The 20,970-nt window shown below is 35.4% G+C and overlaps 1 protein-coding gene across 4 annotated transcripts in view; it reads left to right on the forward strand.

Annotated features, from left to right (window-relative positions):
- Positions 1-20,970, forward strand: part of ZDHHC14 (zinc finger DHHC-type palmitoyltransferase 14) — a 110,768-nt gene that overhangs the window by 19,760 nt on the left and 70,038 nt on the right. The gene's annotated exons all lie outside the window — the stretch shown is intronic.

A 20,970-nucleotide genomic window follows, 5' to 3' on the forward strand; every position in this document is an offset into this window, starting at 1 on the left:
TACTAAGGCAATTCATCAGTCCATCTCTTGCAAAGTCTGAGGGCTCTTTGGACTAGTACTGCAGTAAACAGTACTGTACTCCTGGGCGTCATTTTTTCAGAGGATGATGTCACCTATGGTATGTATCTCATCATTATAGGGAAGAGTTGGGCCCCTTTATTCCCCCTTGAAGAAAAAAAGCAGGTGAGAACAGCTTGTTGATGCCCACAGCTTCTTTGATGGCTTGAGGTTGATTGGACCAAGTAAACAGGAGTGGTGTTTAGCTCCTGTCTACCTGATTTCTTGGCTAGTGTATGTATAGTTTCTGTGAATCCCTGGAGTTGTAATGTGTACACTTACCAACTGTCCTGACATATACAATGGAAAGGGCTATTGTCTGCAGCCATCTTCTGCCACTGGAGAAGCTAATATGGTCACCTTATTAGAGATGGTGTGGTCTGACATCTTAAATATATTAAACTAAAATCAAAGGTAGGATGCAAAACTTGCAATACTTTCAAAGCACTTACATGTTTCATGTGATACATTGAGCTCTAAATATATGAATTTCTAAATTACAGTCTGTATTATGACTTTTCAGTGAGTTTCAGTAGCATTGGTGAGAGATACAGTAAAAATTAATAGTGTGTGAAAACATGAATGTTTGTTTTGGCTTACATAAAATAAATACTCATGGAATCCATTCTTACTGTTTGCATTACTAAACATCTGAATTTTGATGAACTAGTACTTAAGGATTTTTTTAACATGTCTAAGCAGGTTTACCTGTCCAGTATTAGCCTTGGAATGAGAATGAGTAGTGAAAACCTCAATTTAACACGATAACTTTGAGATAGACAAAGAGAAGTGATGAAAGCATTGGCAAACAAATTGCCAGAATGGTCCTGAATTGACGGGAAGGACAATAGACTGGTCCACAATGGCAAGTGGAGGGGAGTTTGCCTCTCTCAAACTGTTGAAGTATATCTGGGACAGGTTTTTATGGGAAATAACCTCTTAAATTGGTGCGGGAGCAATTTGACAGCAAGAGAACACTTGTATCTTGTGGCATGGCTGTAATTACTAGGATTAATCTGGGTGTTCTAATAAGTAATTTCAATAGTTAACAACCACCTCTGGACCTGTTGTTTTGCAGATCTTTGAGATCTCATTTGTCTGTTGTAGCTAGGTGTTCTCACTTACTACTGTTGATAGTCTCTTCAGTGCTTAATAAGCAAACAGCTAATCTGCTCTGTTTGATTAGAGTTAACTTCTGTTTACCAACATGTGCAATCCTGCCCTCCTGCCACTCAGCCATACTTTCTATCTCTTCCTTCAATAGCAAAGGAGAAAGCTGTGCTTAGCTTCAGAATACATTGCAAATAAGCTAGTTCGTACAGGCCAGATTTGACTGTGAGTTTTAACCTTTTATGAAGAGCATCATGTTAGTTATGCTCTCAGCTGGAGTGGTAATGGAGTTTCAGCTCCTACATGTCTATCTCTGTGACCCCAGCTGTGGTGGTTCATTACAAAGTGGGGAGAGAAGAAGTCTCTTTGTATGAGTGGATACCAAACTACTTTAGTCTGTATGTGCTTCTATTACTTTGTGGTTGTACTTTAAAATTTTATATTATGCCAAAAGAAGAATATTTAATGTTAAAGGAACTATATGGGAATTGCAGGGAACAGAAATCTCGAATTGTAAAGATTTCATAGTTGAATGTTAAAAATCTGTGGGGTAGGAATGGATCATAACTGCCTGGTATTGTATTTGCACTCTGTGCTAACACACTAATTGTGCGTCTGCCTGAGTAGGGAAAAAAGCTAGCTGTAGACTGTACATTCAAACATATATATTCCCCCCTCCCCCAATGTCACCACATGCCTATTAAAAATACTGCTTTTGAGGCATACTGTATGAGAACTCCAAATGAGTTACTTTTTAGGCCTAACTTGGCTCCTAAGGCTGGGGCTTTGCAACTAATTTAATCTTTGTCCTGTGGAGTTTTTTTGTGGGGTATTTTTTTCTTTTTTTTTTTTTTTTTTTTTTAAGTCTGACATACTGTGGTAAAGACAAGAATTTAAAATAACTGTTACCTGTTTTCTGTTTTCAGATTTGGTAGTGTAATTGGTTGTATGCTTTACTGAGGTGATATGTAGAAGCAGGAACATACTGCTGTGTGATGCTAGACAAATTGATTAGCTGGGTCCTTCCAAAGTTCATAATTTCTTCTGACAAATGTAATTCAAATCGATACTGTAATTACCACTTGGATGTATTTGAGAATTAGTAAATGGAAGGGGTAGTGCCATAGTTCTCAGCCATCTTTCTTTTGCTTCAGTTTACCGATAAATATATGTTTTCTGAACCTTTAATATTAACTAACAAAGAATGATTTGTATCACAAAGATCAGAAGATAATGTAGCGTACAGAAGAAAAATATAAAACTTGTTTCCTCTAGAAATTACTCATGGTGGTTTGTTTCTAAATTCATAGTTATGCTTGCATTAAGTTTGTGTGTGCTTTTCAAGAACACAATGTTCTATTTTTTCTCTTAACTTTTTGAAAATACCTTAATGTGTTAAAATTTTTGACAGAAAGCACTTTGATTTTCTGTGAATCTAGGGATACTTAGTCATAGATTGAAAAAAATGAAAATATTTGTAAATATTGAGTATACTTGGAAAAAAATCCCTATGAAATAGATTTTAAAAACCCTTATTTATAATATTTCATTTTGATTGACAGAAAATTATGTAGTAGTCTTTATTCTAGGCAGGTGTTTTAAGGTATGTAACTTCAGACTAGATGAAAACTCTCTATGTTAGAGACCTAGGTATCTCAGTGCCTTTAAACCAATAGGCAGTTGTTTGTAAAAACCTATGTCTTCATATTTTCTGCTTTTTTGTAATGCGAGGTTTAAATAATCATCATAGCTCTGACTGGCATGTGATTTAGAGCACATTCTTTAGAGTACACTTCAAGTCTGCTTTATTTATTCTTCTTTGTTAACAGTGTTTTCACACTGATTTATGTTAAACTTAGCCGCTGTTATAGGTGTGTATAGTGTGATTGGTAAAATTCATTGGAAAATCTGCTTCTTCTGTGCCATTTCATAATGACAGAATTATGTCTTTGTTATTTTAGACCAAAAATGTAGTCACCAGAGTACTTATTTTATCTTCCTGGTTTGACAGTCCTTAACATACTTGGATTTTGTGTGTGAGATTTACTAATATTTTGATTCTGGAGAGTGAGTAGCACTAAGCTGTTTTGTGTTTTCTAAAGCATTGATGTAAAAAAATCCTTATAATTACAGTTCCTATATTCTTGTGAAAGAGAAAGTATAGCATCGCTTGAATAATAGCCAGTTTCATTCCCACTGAAAGACAAAATATTTCCATGAGTATTATCAATTGTAGAATCTTGTGAAAAGAGAACAATTAACTCCTTTGATGTAAGACAGAAAGTTATGAAACCAACAATATGTGGTGATTTTTATTTTTTTTATAATTTATCATTGCAACTTTTAAGTTGCTGATTAGGATTACACTGAGTAATAGCTGACATATTCAAGGCAGAAACATGGACTTTCTGATGAGGAAGTTCATTAATTCATCCCATGCTCCCTATTCTTGCCTTCTTTTGAAATCCTATGTGGATCTTTTCTAACTTTAAATGTTTTGCATTATTCTACGCTTCTGTATGTTACCAAAGAATTTTTTTTGGATGCAAAAGTTTTTTCTGATAAATCTGTAATGTAGTCCTCTCTCAGTATCTGAAAAGTACAAATTAAAATACTTCTGTTTATTTTTCTAACTTAGTAAAAATGCTGTTGCAGAGTCCATGGATTTTCTTTTCCTGCTTTTCCCTAGTTAATGAACGCAAGTACAAAGTAAAACTTTCATCCAGGTTTTTCTTTGGGGTTTGTAGTCTACTAATTTGTTGCTGATTTCATACAGCAGAATGCCAGATGGTTCAATTCAAGGATTTCTCTTGTATAACTCCGTTTTCTTGTATGCACTTAAGAGTGATCTGTAAGACTTTGAACGAAACAGAATGGGTACCTGCAGAGTATTCTGGAAATCTGTATCAAACTTTCCTTTGGATATCTTTTGCAATACGGGTTGTTATCATGTCTTCTATGTGTGGTAGCTGGGGTTTGAGGAGATCTTGTACTTTGAATCTTGGTTAGCTGAGCAAGATTATGTCGTATGGACATTTTTTAAATAGATTGGGGTCTTCCTTTCTAGCAGATAATGAGGATCATATTAAATCAGCTATAAAATCTCCTTTGCAAATGTCCTAGTGTCTAACTTCCTTGCCAGTGGAAAAATAGGATGGCTTCTTAGATTGATTTATATTTTGATGCAAAATATTTACCATATAAGCAGCATACATGGAATTATTCTTCCATTTCCACCGTGCCTCTTTTAAAAAGTTTATAGGAAGAGGCCACTAAAAAACAATAAGATAAAAAAGTCTCAGAACTGTTTTGTCTACCTTGTCAGCAGCTTTTGATGTTGCTATCCATGCTGTTTTCAATTTTTGTTTATGGATGAGATTATCCGAAGATAAGGTGTGGGGGGGAGAGGACTACAAGAACAGTTCCTTTCTAAACTTGGACAGAACAACCAAGGTACCTTAATGAGTCAGAGACAACTAGAAGTAAATATAGTCATGGAAGACACAGAATAACCTAAAACCCACTGTCACCTTTGTGTTGCCAATTCAGATATGTCTGCCTGTGCAAATTTTGACCTCTGGTGCCTAAATTGATGTCTCAGCCTCTTTCGCTGACATTTTCTTATGTATATCTAACTGTCAACTCAGGCTTAGCATGACTAAAACAAAGCACTATCTCCTTTCCCCACTTCCTCTTTGATCAGTAGTAGCAGTAAATCTACTTCCTGCAGATTTTTGGCTTGTTGGCATTGAGTGATGGCCACTGGACATCCGATGTCACAAATGCACTTTCTCCAACTTGCCTTTTCTCATCTGTGATGGCAGTAACAACAGGAGGTTTTGGTCTTGTGTATATGCAGGGAGAAATACTTAGTTGCTTGAGCACTTTGTACATACAGCCTCTAGCTGTCTTGCTATTTACACAGTGGTTTACTTTTGGTGGCCTGCCAGACGCCTGCTGGGATTTAGACATTTATAGAGGAAGAAGGGTTTGTAAAATGCCTTCTGTAAACTCATGGAAAGGTATACAGGTAATACCTTTATAGAAGACATTCTATATATTTGTAGAAATGTTTATAGATGTTACTGTGTTTTTAAGAGTTCGACTATAAGGTTGTAAAGTCTACCTTTGAACATGAAAGAAAACTAATTTGGGGCTATTTTATTTGACTGCTGTCTGTAGAACCTGACATCTGCTTGTGGAGTCCTGTCCTGAGTTAATCAGTAGTGCATGGTCAGGAGACTGAAGGATTTTAAAGCAAGTCGAGTTAAAGAACAAGAAGTGGGTAAAGCGATTTTGTGGAGCAGTTACAATTTTTTCAGTTTTTGTAAACAGAGCAAGTTTTAGTGCTGTTTTTCAGAGAGTTCAAATTCAGGGTTTCTTCTGAATACTGTAATTATTAAAATCTGCTCTTGGATAGTTGCTTACGTGGGAAAGCAAATGTTTTTCTTTGTTACAGTCAGCAGAGATGTGAACAACTCCTGTCAAAGTAAAAATCACTCCAAATTATTTTTTGTGTGTGTCAGTCTTTTCTACAGAGTAAGTGAAGAGTGGCCTGTTTTGGCACAGTTTTTTATTTCATTAAATTTAGCCTTGTCATCAAGATTGGTTTTCTCTCTCCTTGCAGTGCAGGGAATGTTAAATCAGACTTAACAGAAATGCAGCAGAAAATATAATCTTATTTCCTAAGTTTTACAATAAACAGCATTGTTTTACCTTTACATATTTAATAAACTCTTTTTTTACTTGTCAGCATGTGTTTTCATTGCTCATAACACGCTCTGAAGAAGCATTTCTTCCAAGAAGGTGTTTTCTTTTGGTGTTTTTTTGTTTTCTTTTGCTGGGGATTTTTTGGGGTGGGGTGTTGGGTTTGAGTTTTTTTTTTTTAAGCAAAGGTGATAACTTTTGTCTTTGGCGTATCAAAAGCAATAGTGTCAATTACAGTATATTTTTTAATGGAATTGTTTGTAGAAGAGATTAGACAGTCTTATTCATCAAGGGATGGTCTACATAGATTATAGTAATTTTCAGAGCTCGTTTAATACAAATACTGGAAATGCATTTTTCTGTATAAACAGATATTTGTCTACATGAAACAGTTTCCTTTTTCATTAAGATCCTGTCTAATTGAGAATGGTAAAATCCAAACAAATGCAATGATGCCCTTCTAATGATTTGTAAGTATGCAATTTAAATGGGAAGTATGATGTGTTTTACGATTTTAAACTCAGACTTAATCCTATCCCAAAATGGTATGAATATTTATGTGCCCTGCCTTCTTTATTGACAGCTGCCTGGAGATACAGTCTAACCTCATTTTTGAGGGCTGTGTTGATTGTTCGGCAGTAAGCTGTTTTCTAAGTTACACTTATTCTTTCAGTTTTGTTAATGAGAAAGGCCAGTTGCAGGATATAACAAACATAATGTTTGAAAGACTTGCAGTAGCCAGAGGAAAAACACAGTTGTGGTGATATTGCTAGTGATTTAAAAATTTAAGGCTTTCTTAGAGGAATTGACCGCATTTTCTATTCTGTTTGTCCCTTTTGAGATTAAAACAGAGCATCTAGACAAATTAGGATCTATTTTTTCCTCTCTCTTTCATAAACTGTACCCTTTGGCTGACTGTTGAACGAAATGAACAACAATGTTAATAAGTTTTTGTAAATAGTAGCTGTGACTTCTAGCTTAAGCATGGAAACAATCTTTGCTGCTTTTCAACATGATGGTAGTGCCTTAACCAGGCACACAGTTCCCCTGCTGACTAAAGAATGAATATAGATACCAGAATAGAGTAATTCTCAAGGTACCTTTTTAAGATCTTTCTGCTTTTTAGTATTAAAATGTACAGATGAAAACATATGATGACTATGGAGAGTTATAATACAGTTTTGACTTTGGTTGCAGTTTCCTCATTGCTTGTAGAAGATACAGCATTGTAAAATTTGTATTGACTGCTGAAGTTATAAACAGGTGTTTAAAGAGGTTAAGTTTGTAATCTTCTGTTGCCCTTTTGTAGTAGGGGAAAGAAACTTTGAAAAACTAGGGTTTGCATGTGAGAAACAGTTATGCTGTCAAGAAGGCGGTGGAGCAAACTAGACTTAATTTTGCTACAGATCCCAAGATACATTTTTCTCATGTCTAGAACCCAAGTATTTTCAGGCATTTTTGTTTAACAAGTAGAACTTTATAAGGGGGAAGTAGTGAAGCTTGCTTTTTTTTCCCTGCATCATCTATAAAATCCTTTTAAAATAGCTGCATCTCCTCTCCATGAAAATACCATACCCTGAGTTCTTTGGAGAACCCTCAGCTATACCTGCCCTCAATGCCCTCTTATCCTCCTTCCCACAGTATCTCCAGTACAAAAGATAACTATTGGCAACAGCTGCTGCTTTAGTGCAGTACTAATTTCTTTGTCACCTCTATCTTTTGATTTTAATTATCCTTTATTCCTTTATACTTTGTCAAAATCAGGTGGAAGGTTTGTCCTGGTCTTTTGGAAGCTATGGAAAGAAGCTGGAAAAGAAAGAGTAGATGGACAGCGTGACCACGTGCGCTCTGGTCCTTAGAATGTCCAAGATGAAAACAAAATGGTTGAACTTTGTTTCCATTCTTCTTTACCTTCCTTGTGTGATGGAATGGCCACAAGAGGATTTTGCATGATTTTTATATACATGTGCATAAAAATACACAAGTAATATTTACTGTAAAATGTAACTAATGTGCTTTTGCACGTTTTCCTTAATTTCTCTCTCTTTAATTCTTTTAAATGGAGGCAGATAATGAGTTGAAACTTTAAAAAGGATTTTTGAAAACTGGGAGCCCAAATATCACTCCCTCAATTTAGGCGTGTTGTCCTAGCCTGAGTGGAAAGAGAATGTGTACAAAATCTTAGAAGTGCAGACTGCAAAGAAATGTAATTCAAGTGAAAAAGTGATACTGTCTTGAATAGACTTTTTTTGCCATATGAAAATGATATGCTACATGCAGTGGTTTTGGTTTTTGATCATGTCTTTGTTCCCAAAATCATGTCCTTTTTTTTTTTTTTGACTAGCAAAATAATTACTGAGATACTTTGAGGCTATCGGTTAAAATCTCAGCGGTAGGTCATAGGTACTAGTTAATATTGGCCTCTTTCTCAAAAAGGTCTATGTATGCTTTTGGATGTTGTTTTGTATATACTCTAAACTATTAGAAAATGTGTGAGAGAATTATTTGGCAGGTGCAAAGACTGGATCTGCAACTGGATACAATAATTATTGCAGCTGACTGGCACATAGTGTTTTCTTGGAATTTATATTGTTACCTGTTTTTTCTTTTCTTTTTGTTGTATAGGAGTTGTGCAGAGTCGGGTAGTGCTTTGTCTGCAGCGTATGCTTTTATGTGTGTTTGACTGAGACACATACCTCCCAAGTGCTTCATTTTTGGTTAAGGGGACTGCAAGAGCTCTCTGAACTTGCCTGCAATAACATGTAGTTAAAATTTGATTTAAATGGTAGCTAAGCAGTATCATATAGATTTTTGTTGTTGTTTTTCCCACTGCTTGTGTTTAATGGTATTGAGCTCTTTAGAGGACAGAGGAATTGGCAAGTTTGTTTTCAGCAAATACATGTCATCCACTTGGCCTAAACAGGATGCTTGTACATATTTTTAGCCTAATGGACTATCCTTCTGGTAACTTCAGATATATAAACTCCTGGTTGTGATGTATTAATAAGATTTTTATTTGAAAGAAATAATCTCTTAAATCATACTACTGTTATTTACTTTGCTTTTATATAGCAACAAAAATAAAGTGGTATATCTTTCTCATAATACAATTGATTTATGTAGGATTAGTGTACAAGTAGACTGTGGTCCACAGAGATATTTAGATACCTAGCTTCCTGCTGGAATCAGTAGACTTTCAGAGAGACACCTTAAATACATTTCTGAACCTGGCCACAAGTACTTTAAATGCTTTTTCGGCCTAATGGTAACTTTATTCTTTAGAAGTGTAAGTTTCTTTTGCAAGAGATATTGATATAATACTGTGTATCACATAGAATACCATTAAGAATAAATGTATTTCAAAATTATTATATAGATTTGAATTCTGTTTTCTTTGCTTGCGGCAAGGGTGCTATGGTGTTCTGTTCTTTAAGGGTAACTTGACTTTGCTTTAGGAGCTGTGAGAGACAGTTACTGTTTTGATAAATATCTGTGGTCTGCATACTGGATTAAGCTGCCTGCTGACAGAAAATACTCTAATTGAGAAAGTGATTAAACAAACCCCAAACCTGCTCATCCTTAATTTATTTAACTTATTTTTTTAAAGTAGAGCAGTATGCGTGAGGGAGACTAAGATGAAGGGGTAAATATGTTCAAATACATAAGAAATCGTATTTGAATGTAGGGAATAAGGAAGAAGGATGTGTAGGGGATTCATTTTGCTATTCTGACTTGTGGATAACACCTCCAAAGGTGGTCTTTACCTCTGGCAAATATGATAGTGAGGGACTTTTAGGTTAGTGAGTGTAGGCATGATTTAATTGGTTATAATGTTGTGTTTATTGCATGGTTTCCTTTGGGACAGTTCTTGATAGTGTTTGTGGCTAGAAGGGACCATTAAATCATCTAGTCTGTCATCCTTTACATATTACAGGTCTTTATATTTCATCCAGTTCTCCTGATAATGAACCTTTTGACTCATCTGACCAAAATGCAGTTTGTGCTTAGCTAAAGTGCATTTGCCAGAAGGATAGTCATCCTTCATTCAAAGACATCAAGAAGACACTACTTTTTGTGCTAGTTTTGTTCTGATGATTACTCCACTTCCATGTTTGAAGAAGAGGGAAAAAAAGAAAAAGTATTTCTGCATTTTGACATTGATTTTAAAATTGATCCTGACTTCCCGGGTTGGTAACATGTTTTACAGTTGTATCTGTATAATAAAAATGTGTATGCACACGTGATATATACATAGGTCCATACTCTCAGTCTTAATTCCATTTAGTGTATTTTTGTTTGGGGGAATTCTGCTGTGCCCTTTGGCATTTACATATGATTTCTGGATACAGTACAAAAATCACAAATTGATTGGAATTAACGTAAAAGTTTTTATTGTAGCTTTATCTAGTAAAAACATTTTATAAAATTCTGTAAACTAATTAAATAATAACATGATTCTTTCAGCTTTTCATTAATTACCTTTGCCTTTGAAACCATTTGCAGCACAAAGCTTCCATTATACAGTATCAGGACTGGATTGCTCAAATATCTGCTGTTAGATTTTCATAACTTTTGACTGGTATTTATATTTTAGCATGTGCTAGTTACAACTAGAACTCTTCTAGCTTAAGTTTTTCACAACGTTCTAAAAAAGCGGTATTTTCATATTTATTAAGTTTTTCTGTCTCGGGTGTATGTGTCCATAGTACTCGTCATTTCCCACACCGTGCGTGTACTGAAAAAACATTGCATTGGCCAAAATCCCTAATTGCTTTGCAGCTTCCTAAGAGAGTGTTCTTTTCTGTCAGGTTTTGGGTTATTGGAATCTGCCCCGCATAATATTAACAGACCTTCAAATATGGTGTTATTTGCCATTCTCCTTCATTAGGTTGCTGTTTGGCATGCTATTGCATTGAGGTGCAAATTTGCTTTCAGGATGTATGTTTTGGTATACATGACTCCAGTTTTCTGTGTTGCGTGGTTTGGTTTTGGTTGTGTCGTGTGGTTCCCTCCTTCTCCGCCCCCATGTAAAAAAATTTCAGCCCTTCATATGTAATCCTCTTATTTTTAGTATGGTGACCTACATTTTTCATCCAAGTATATATTTGAGAAGCTTGAGACTACTAGCCATATCATTGACTTTATTTTAGAATTTAATTATAGAGTACAGCTCAGTGTTGTGTTGAGAGGTGGACTGTGTTCCTACCTTTCCCAGGTTTCTTATGGTGATTCACTTAAAATCAGAATTTCTGTAGGTAGTCACTGCTTGTATTTTTCTTTTGGTTCAACTTAGGAACCTGGAATTTGACTTGGAAAGTGCTATGAGCTCTCAAGTGCAATTGAATTAATGGTAATTTTGTGTTAAGTAAATATAAAATACTACTTTTATATATAATAAAAATACTATGCGAGGCTATCTAGTCTGGAAAATATGCTGCTAGGTGTTTCGGTTTGGCATCCACAAATCTTGAATATTTTTTGCCTTTTTGTGCCTGAATTAATTCTTCCATCTTAAATCTTGGGGTAATGCTTTATAGATTTTAGGGATGTATTTTGAGGACAGTGTTTTGTAAGACACTCAGTTGATACAATAATGACCCTTATGGAATATCACACCAGGAAACTGAGGAGTCTGCCTTCGTAGAAATACTTGAGTAGTGCTCAGTGTAGAAGGTCTCAAGCTATATTTAAAATGCTGAGAATAAAGCAAAATATTGAGTAGTTGTTCAGTAAATGCGTATTGATTCTTCTTTTTAACTGAATCAGGGAGCAGTCTTGTGGGGGAGGTAGGATGTGATCCTGTAACTAAAAACTTGACCATAATGCATACACACAGGGCAAGGGCTGATCAAGGCTCCCAGGCATCTTGCCTGTTGTTTCTGGCAATGTCTTCGACATTTGCTGACTTTGGAGTGCTTGATTTTGCAGCTTGATTTTTCTCTGGGCCTACTTTATCTTCATAACTGTATAACTCTAGGAATAGCCTGCGCAACCTATGATACAAGAGAGATACGGTACTGAACAGCTTTTAAAAGTTTATTTTGACAAGGTCCGTTGTTGGGTTGAAAAGAAAAGGGTGATGCCAGAAAAAAAGCCAGGCATTTTTGAATTCGTAACAAATGGCTGATATGCCAGTGTACTTGTAAACTGTATTTAATCATTGCTGTGGACAATCCATAATTTATCTGCCACTAAGGAAAAGGAACATGAAATTTCCTTCTCAGAATGAACAATCTAGTCTGGGAGCTATTCATCAAAGTTTGAATGTCAGAAAGGTCATGGGAAGAGATTTGTAAAATCTTTGTAATTCCAGAAATAACTCCTTCGGCATCCAAAAAGAAACTTGAGTGTTTAGGAAAGAACCCATAGTGTATCTGATACCATCCTGTGGCAGGGTGGGTCAGCTCTGTGTGATGGATGTTCTGTTCAGCAGAGCTGTATGTTTTCACATACCCTTCCCTTCCACCCTGTGGGAAGAAAGGGGGAGGTAATAAGCATATATTTTGTGTGTGACAAGCAGAGTTCATTCCCTTTGCTGCTTATGTCTGTCTTATTTTGATTTTTGCTACTCTGTATGAAAACCAACAGTATACTTTAGAGAACCTATATTCAATTTGCTGTTAATTAAGTTCTTCAGATAAATTTTTCCCAGCAGGAGATTTTTGAGTTGGGAAGATTTAAAATGGAGCTCTCATACAGAGGCTCCTGCTGTAACATGCTGCGCTCTCTGTGAAGGCTCTACGTACCTAAAATGTCAGAATAACAAGGTATTCATTAGCATGTTTGTTAATGTTTTTTCCATTCTGTAGGCAGGCATATCATCATAAAAATAATGCCCTTTTGTAGCTCCAAATATTTTCTACCTCTGTTCAGTTTTCTCATGGCCCCTAATTGTACTTATTTCTAAACACATGTTCTATGTCAAAATGGTTTTCCTAGTATCTTTTTTCAAGTTCTGACTCTTAAACTGTTAACATCCTATGATTACAGGTAAGAAAAGGAAGTAGATTTCAGAGAGGTTTTTTTTTTCCTGGATTAAGTATGTCAAGATGCAAAATATTCAGTTGCTTATTGTAGATGTCTGTGAACTGCCCTTGGAAAATTCTACTTTCAAAGAGATTAGTATGAGGAATCAATATTATTCCCTTTTTGCTCAGTCTTTTCTCCACTCCCCAAGAGTTTAACTAATCTCTGTGATCAGTATTAATGCAGGTAATAGCAAAGAATATAAATGTTCTTTCTAAAGGAATAGTAACAGGAATAACCTTAGTTTCTTTTCTTTAAAAGCAAAGTATGTGACATTTTAATATAGAAAAAGATATAGCATAGTTGGAGCAAACTGATTTCAATTTGAAGTGTTTGTGGACAAGATTCACTTTACAGAAAAAAGCTGCTTGCAAAATTTCCCTCTGTTTTTCCCCCTTCCTTTTTTTTTATGTCTGTGTTGTATATAGGTCCACAGAGCAGTACGTGTGCAGTGTAAGATAAAGAAACACTTGCTACGTAATTGGTAGACCAATATAAATCTTTTAGGGAAGTATTTGATTGCAATAGGCAACACTGCCATAAATAAATCCTCTAACAAATTCTAGATCAGCACTGTGTGGGTCTCTTCCTGCCAATTTTTTTTAATTAGCTTTTTGGATAAGACCTTGTTGATGGCTGATGTAACAAGGAAGGCAGAGAGCAGAGGCAATTCAGGAACATCTTAAGGTCTTTCCTTACTGTTTTCACTGTTGGAAAAGAACCAGTGTCTAACAAGGTTTTTAAAATATTCTCTTGTCCATGATTGGAGGCTATTAATATAGTTCATGCGAAAATGTGAAGCTTTCAGAAAAGACAGTGGGTTTAAGAGTTAAAATCGCAGTTTCAAGCATTTTGAGAATAAAGATCACAATGAAGAAAAATTTCATTTTTCTGTATGTTAAAGTGTGGGGTTTGTTTTTTAATAATACCTAGTGTTGCATTAATGTTTTAAATTATGCATGTTCTGGCAACCATTTCATCTGTCTGCATCCAATTTCATCTTCTATGTGATACTCTGTGCCATTTTTCCCTTTCTGTTTTCAGAATCCAGAGTGCAGCCTGGCAACTTTGTTCTTCTTGTATAGTGCTTTGTTTCAGATATCTGATACTTTGTAGTAAAAGATTGGCACAAATTTAGCAAAGCCTTACCTGGAGAATTGCTTTATAGAGGAGTTGTGAATTTACAGTCATATGTTAATGCTGTATAAGTTTACATAGTGGGCAACTTTAATTGTAATGATGTTTTGAAGTGCCTTGACTCAACTGAGGGTGGCTCCAGAAAGGATGAAAACTGCAGTTCTTTGGGTGAAAGGAATTAACAGGGCCCAGGAAGTGCTGTGTAATGGTTTTCGTGATGATTCACAGCACATTTATTTTTAGCCAAGAAAAAAAATGCTTCAAAACCTGTTGGTGTTTTGAAAAACTGTGAAAAAAATCAAAAGGTTTGTTCTGCAATGTATCACTCCTATTACAAAGTAAAAATGTGTTTAAATTCACTAATCAGAATTTATTTTTATACATTTTGTTCTTTTTAATAATTCAATTAATTCTAAATTTCACTTTACTCTTTTTTGAAGATGGGTTTACTTTATATTATGGTAGAACATTTTATTTTTAATGGATTCTTTCAGGCCACAGAATAATAGGACTTCTCTAACTTGTAGAGTTGCACTGTCAGTTTTACTTCCTCTTAACTTGTATCAATGCCACTATGCACAAACTTGCTGGTTTTAAACCAATGGCAGATTTGGAATAGTTAGTTCTGGTGAGAGAGAATAGTTTCAGAAATGTTTCTAATGAGCTTTCTTTATCAGATGTCCAGGGAGGGAAGAGACTTCCAGCTTTGCTATGCTCAGGCCAAATACACTTTTTATTCCTGAGAGTGCCCATTTGGATTATGATTAGTAGGACCATAGTACAAAGTTAGGGCTGTACAACCCTCTGTCAGAAAGGACTCCCACTGATGTTCAGACTTACAGCTAACAAACATTAGAAGTTGCAAGTATTTTTTATATTGACATTTTATATATTATTTTGTTTAATGCATTTTTGTCATACTCTCGCGTAGAGGTTTAGGTCTGCTTTATAGAGTTGATTAAAAAAAAAAAATGCTTGACTGTGGCACTGCTAGCACCAGCTCTTTGCTTTGATCCTTTTTTTTTTCTTCCTCAGATTTCTCAAATTCTGCACTAGCTAATGCCTATGTCATCTGTCTTTGTTCTTCAGAGATCAAACTTTGAATTAGCTCTTGGATTGCTCCATACTTAGATATAGTTACCTTGGAAACACTTTAAAGTTTCTTGGGACCATGAGGGTTACAATACACATATGGATGTGTGCATATGTGTGTGTACACATGTATATATAAACATGTATGCATATTAATAATTATGGGTGTATACATATGTGTATAATATTTGATTCTGAAAAATACGGATTTTGTACAAGACACGTGAAGGCATAAAGAAGTCTAGCAAATTCCTTGGAACTTGTGAGATTTACACATGCAGCTATTTTAAGAGTTTAGAGGTGGCTTTAATTCATGCTTTGCATGAGGGGATGGGTTTTAGTGCAAAACATCTGTTTTCATTCCTTATTTTGCCAAGGTAGCTGGCCTATTGTGGTGAGCAATCAAGATGCTTATCATTTCTTATACACAATTCAGGTATCTAATCACAGTTGAAAGTCCTGTAATCTTGGCCATCACCTTTGGAAGCTTTAATAGAAGACCAGTCATAACACTTCTGTAGCTAAGAAGTTTTTCAAGGTTGGATGATATTTAGGTTTACATACTGTGTTGTGCTGTATTTGGTGTACACTGTTACTGTATCTGTTATGTGATTGCCAGCTTTTCTGATTGTTTTGGTTGTAGCGTGGTGTAATGTAGTGTTGAGAGTGAAATCAGTGTTATTTATAATTAACATTTTTTTTAAGCTCTTAGTTGTTGTATCTAGCAATACCATGAGTAAAAATAACATTTTGAAGTGGTTTTGAGGAAGCAAAATGAAATATTGAGGAGAAATTATTACTTAATGGCTTATTGCTTTAAAATAGTGGGTGCTGTTATAGCTGGATTTATTCAAATAGGAATGAGATAGCACCAAGCAAATGCAATACTAGAAAAAAAACTTAAATGCTGTTTGTGTTTTGTGTTGGCTGTCTACTAGGGATGAATTTCATGCTCAGTGAGAGAATATCAAAATGAGTGGCTGTAAAACCCCTTGCAAAGCCTTGGCGAAGATTGAGTATGAAAATAGGTGTCAAAAGAATAGTAAACCACCTAGATTTGGGGAAATACAAGATCTTGGTTTGAAAGAGTAAGGCAGCAGTTTCTTCAGCTGAGATAGTCTGATGTTAGATTACTGTTACCAGATGAGAGAGCGCTTCTTTCAAATCCACTCCCTCAGCTGTGGCTATGGTACTTTTTTTCTCCCATGCCCCAATTCTGATGCTTCGTGGACTAGTCCCTGATTTCCTCTGGTTTGCTAGCGCATCAGAAAGTGCCCTTCCCCAGCTTTACTGGGTGAGGGAGCTGCACGGGCTCCTAGGGAGTGTTGGTGCAGGGTAAGCAGTGGGACTGTATAGCTGCAGGGTGTGTGGACAGAGCAGGACTGATTGACTCCTTCCATCACATGGAGTCCTACCTTTGTCTGTAATCTCTGCTTTTTCATAACACAGAGCAGTCATTTTCCAAATACACCCTACATTCAAGTTCTAATTTTGCCCATTTCAAAACCGTATTCCTAGTCTCTCCTACCAAAGCTGCTTTGCAAGAGATCAGATGCATCTCTCCTTCACCTCAGGCCTCATGGATTTGGTTTTTTGTAGGACTTGCAGATTTTAGACCTCACTTTTTAAACATGTATCTTCCCACTTGCACATTTCAGTGATTTAAAATTGTTTTTACTGGAGTTGGACTTCTTAGGCTTCATATTTTGCATAATACCTTATCAATATGCTTATTGTAACTTCTAAATCCTCTGAATGAGTCTCTAACAAGCTGCAGAAATCTTTTCTTGTGAAGCTTTCAGTACAAAATGTTAACGTAGTTTTCTGGCTCAGCTCCTGGTTCATCTGGTTTTTTTAATCATGTGCCTCTATTAATCTAGGAATTAGTATTGGTTTTCTATAAATTAAACAATTTAGATGAGGATAGTTCTTTTGGCTAGAAGTATGTAAATGTGCAGCTTTAACATTGTTATTGAAAGCTTCTTACAGACAAAATTTTGCTATTTTTATACAAGTTAATCATTATTAAGAAGATTACTATTTAATATAAGTGGTTTTTTTCTAGGTTTTCAGGAGTTCATCAAGAATATATTATTATCTCTTAGCAAAAAAGTGTATATCCACGTAACTGTAATCAAGTCTAAACTTTCCCTACCTCACTTTATTTACTATATGTCAGACATACTGACTCTTATAATTGTTGTTTTTGGGGTAATTTACAGGATCCATCACTTTCTGTAGTCTGTAGCTTGTTTCATTATTGTGTGTATCTTGGTTTATGTTGTGTATGGCTTGATTTATATTGTGCATATGCATTATGAATCACTTAGTAATATGAGAAAATATTTTTCTTTCCATTTTTCTTCTGCATAAAATTAGATTTAAACAGCTGTTTCCAGTGATGCTAATTTATATGACTGTTTAAATCAACTTCACTTCATAACGGTCCTTTTAATAAATTAGGGTTCTTTAGTGTAGCAGTAATCTAAGATCAGTAATCTGTTTTTTAAAAGCGTACTAATTTGGGACAAAATCATTGAAGCAGACTGTCAAATAGAGGGTCAGCACTTTACATTGGCTTTTTGACTTACGCATGGAAAATTTAAATTGCAAAAGCAACTATGATCAAAATGTGATTATGTTGGCAAAAGTAATGGATTGTGCTCTTCAGAAGTTTCTCACTTAATCTATTCTCTAACAGGTAAATTTTATTTTTTTTTATTTTAATGGGTCATTCTGCTGTTGTGAGCTCCTGTTATGATTTAGGTGAGGTAGAGATTTTTGGCAAGCCTGAGCAGAATAAGGCTTTGGGATACTGTGCAGGTCTTTGCAAAGAGTGTGGGATCTTGAACTAGGCAATGTGAACTGTAAATCTGGATAGGGCAAGGAGCAGGAATTTCTTTGGTAGTTTTTATGGTGAAGGAATCCAAGTTAATATGTTTGTCACTTCAGTGTAATTGATTTTACACATTTACTTATCATTATTCACCTCAGTGATAAATGTGGAAAGAATAATGGTGGGAGATGAGACTTTCACTGTCCCGTTGCTGTTGTGGGTGCATTACACACTAGCTAGTGTTATTTTGAGTAATTGGCGGTGTTTGTTTCAGCTCTAAGTCCTTGTTTGTGTATCCACTGCTGGGTTACTGAGCATCTGAACATTTAAAATCTTGTGCATAGAAATAAAACCAGAAGTCTCTTGGCTTGTAGCCTTGCATTTTGAATTTCTGCAGTTTATAGGCCTGGCTTTGTGTTCCATGAAAGAATATTAAAACCAACAGTTAATTTAATGGTATTGTTGCTGTCTGTTTATCCTCAATGTTTATGCAGTTCTTAACTGAAAGATTCTCTCAAAGACGAGTAGCTAATCTTTTGTTAGGTGTCAGCTGAATGGTCTGACCATCTCTCAGCAAAGAAGGAAGGAAACAACTGTTTTTACTGATTGGGTTACTTGAAATAAGAAGAATACTTCCTCAAAGACATCATTTGCATTTTGATAGCTCTGTATCTGTAGCTGAACTTCATGAACTCTCAGCAATTTAAAAAATGTGAATAGCACTTTTCTGTTAAGTAAAGAATGACAATAACACCATTCTTTCCAGAGTAGCATATGACCATGGTATTATGCTAGCCTGCTTGCTCAGAGATGTAAACAGTTACACACATTAGCAAACACACACACCTGAAAACAAACACAGGTGCAAGACACTGAAATATACCAAAAGTAACTGCAGCATATGCTTTTGTAAGTTTATATCTACTTTTTAGTTCTAGTTCTGTTACAATCAATGTTTGTCATAACCTCAGTTATGGCTTCAGAATCTTCTTTCTCTAGGTTTTGGGAAATGGGCTGCATTTTTAAAAAGATATTTTATGTCTTCTGAGGCAAAAATTCACTTTTTAGAAGCTACATATTAGACATTCCAGGTACCAAAATTTGGTGAGCCCATGACTGAAATAATACAGATCAATCAGATAAAATTATCAAGTTAGCTTTCTTTTTCTGGTTTCAGTTATACAAATACTATTCTGAGGTTTCATTAATACTCAGACGCTGTCTAGTGCAAATCCCTTCCAACTATGTGAAATCTTTATTATAAAATTGTGTTAAAGGAAACATTTACTAAGAAAAGTAAAAGATTCAGATAAACTAAAGTTCCATTTTCAAAATTTTTTACTGAAGTCCAGATAGACTAGATGGACTGCATTTGTTTCATCTTTTTTAGTTCATCAAAGGCTGATATTGAGTAAAACTTTGTAGTTTGTCTTTGTTTACTTTCTATTTCTTCCGTTTTTTCTTTCAAAATGCTTTCTAAAGCTTTTTTATGGTACTTAAGGCAAATTTGGAGTTCTATATTTGTCTGAATTATTTTCACAAATGCAGTTATTTGCTGCTTGCTAATCATATGGTAACATATAGTTAATTTCATAGTCGTCTTAAAAAAATCTTCCTACTTAATTTCCACTTTAATATGCTGCTTTTTTCAGTTTTCTGGGTTATCATCCCCACAGTGGAGCATGGCATACTCTCTGGGTTTCTGTTACATAAGATGTGAGCATTTGCATTTCTCTTCACTCAGACTTCTTAGCCTTCTTTCTATGCCTCTATTTTTGCTGATTTGTTGTTTCTTGGAAACAGAGGCAAAGCATCTGTTTGGATGCTCACCTTACACTATCTTTGATTTTTGTATGGCATGAATGCACACTCTCCCTGTTTGGTGTTTTTTTGTTGTTGCAATTAAGAGTGACAAAATTGAACTTTTTGTTCCAATTTCCTAATTCAAATGTTTATTTGAGCAGTTCTTTTTTTAAGCAAACAGTTCTTGGCTTCCAGGATGTAAATGTCTTGTATCAGTATGTCTTTCCTCAGCATTTCTGTTGACCTTCTGTTCAGTCCTGGTAACTTTCTTGAGGTGTTTATTTGTATAGTTAATTTTGGGCACCTATTTCTGTCTGTGCCCCCACCCCCAGCTAGATAATTTTTGTGCTTTTTGAATTAAGAAATGATAAAGCCTCCATCAGATCCAGGTTCTTCTGTTCTCCAGTTCTACTGTGTTTGCCCTTCTGAGTTGTGGGGGGAAGGGGCGGAGAAATACCTAATTACTGACTGTTTTATCCTTTCATCTAACTTTAGTACTTAAAAAGCTGATTCACTTCAATACCAGTTTATTTCCTATGACCTGTTATTCTGTAAAGTCCTTTCTACTCTCCAAAACCGGATAGTTTAGTTAACATCGCTTCCTTCTTAGAGCAGTGCTTTTGGACTGAAGAAGTCTTTGTCTATCAGGAATGTTACTGTTGGTTTTTTTGGTCTATTTGTGAAGATAGTCTTTCCAAGATGATGAGTTCTTTTTGTTCCGTTAACCTCTATTCATCTCCCAGACCACTTATTGCAAACCCTTAGTAGTACTGTGAATATAACCTTTTTAAACTATCATTTCCCTAAATTACTCTGAACAAAGCTAATTCTGCTTTATCCAAGGAATCCATATTTCTAGTTGGTAAGATGTTACTAATGCACTTCAGTATCTAACTGACTTTACTTTTGTTTTACTTTCCTGAATACCATCTTTCCTTCAGCTTTGACATGGATAAGCCGCTATCTTTTTCTGTAGTCTCTTTAATGTGCTGAATTTAATGTCCTCAGCCAGTAATTCTAATTTTTCACATTGTGTCTTCCAGGCTTCATGTATTCAAGTGCAAATGTCTGTTGTTGCTCTCTAACCTCTCCTGAAAGAGCCAGTTCAGGTTCAGTTCTTTCGTGAACTACTGCAGTGACTACAGCTCCCATCCATACTGGACCCTCTTCTCTGCTGTCCTTGTAGCTTAAGAATTCTTTAA

This window comes from Gavia stellata, chromosome 2, assembly GCF_030936135.1.
Source record: "Gavia stellata isolate bGavSte3 chromosome 2, bGavSte3.hap2, whole genome shotgun sequence".
Lineage (NCBI taxonomy): Eukaryota > Metazoa > Chordata > Aves > Gaviiformes > Gaviidae > Gavia > Gavia stellata.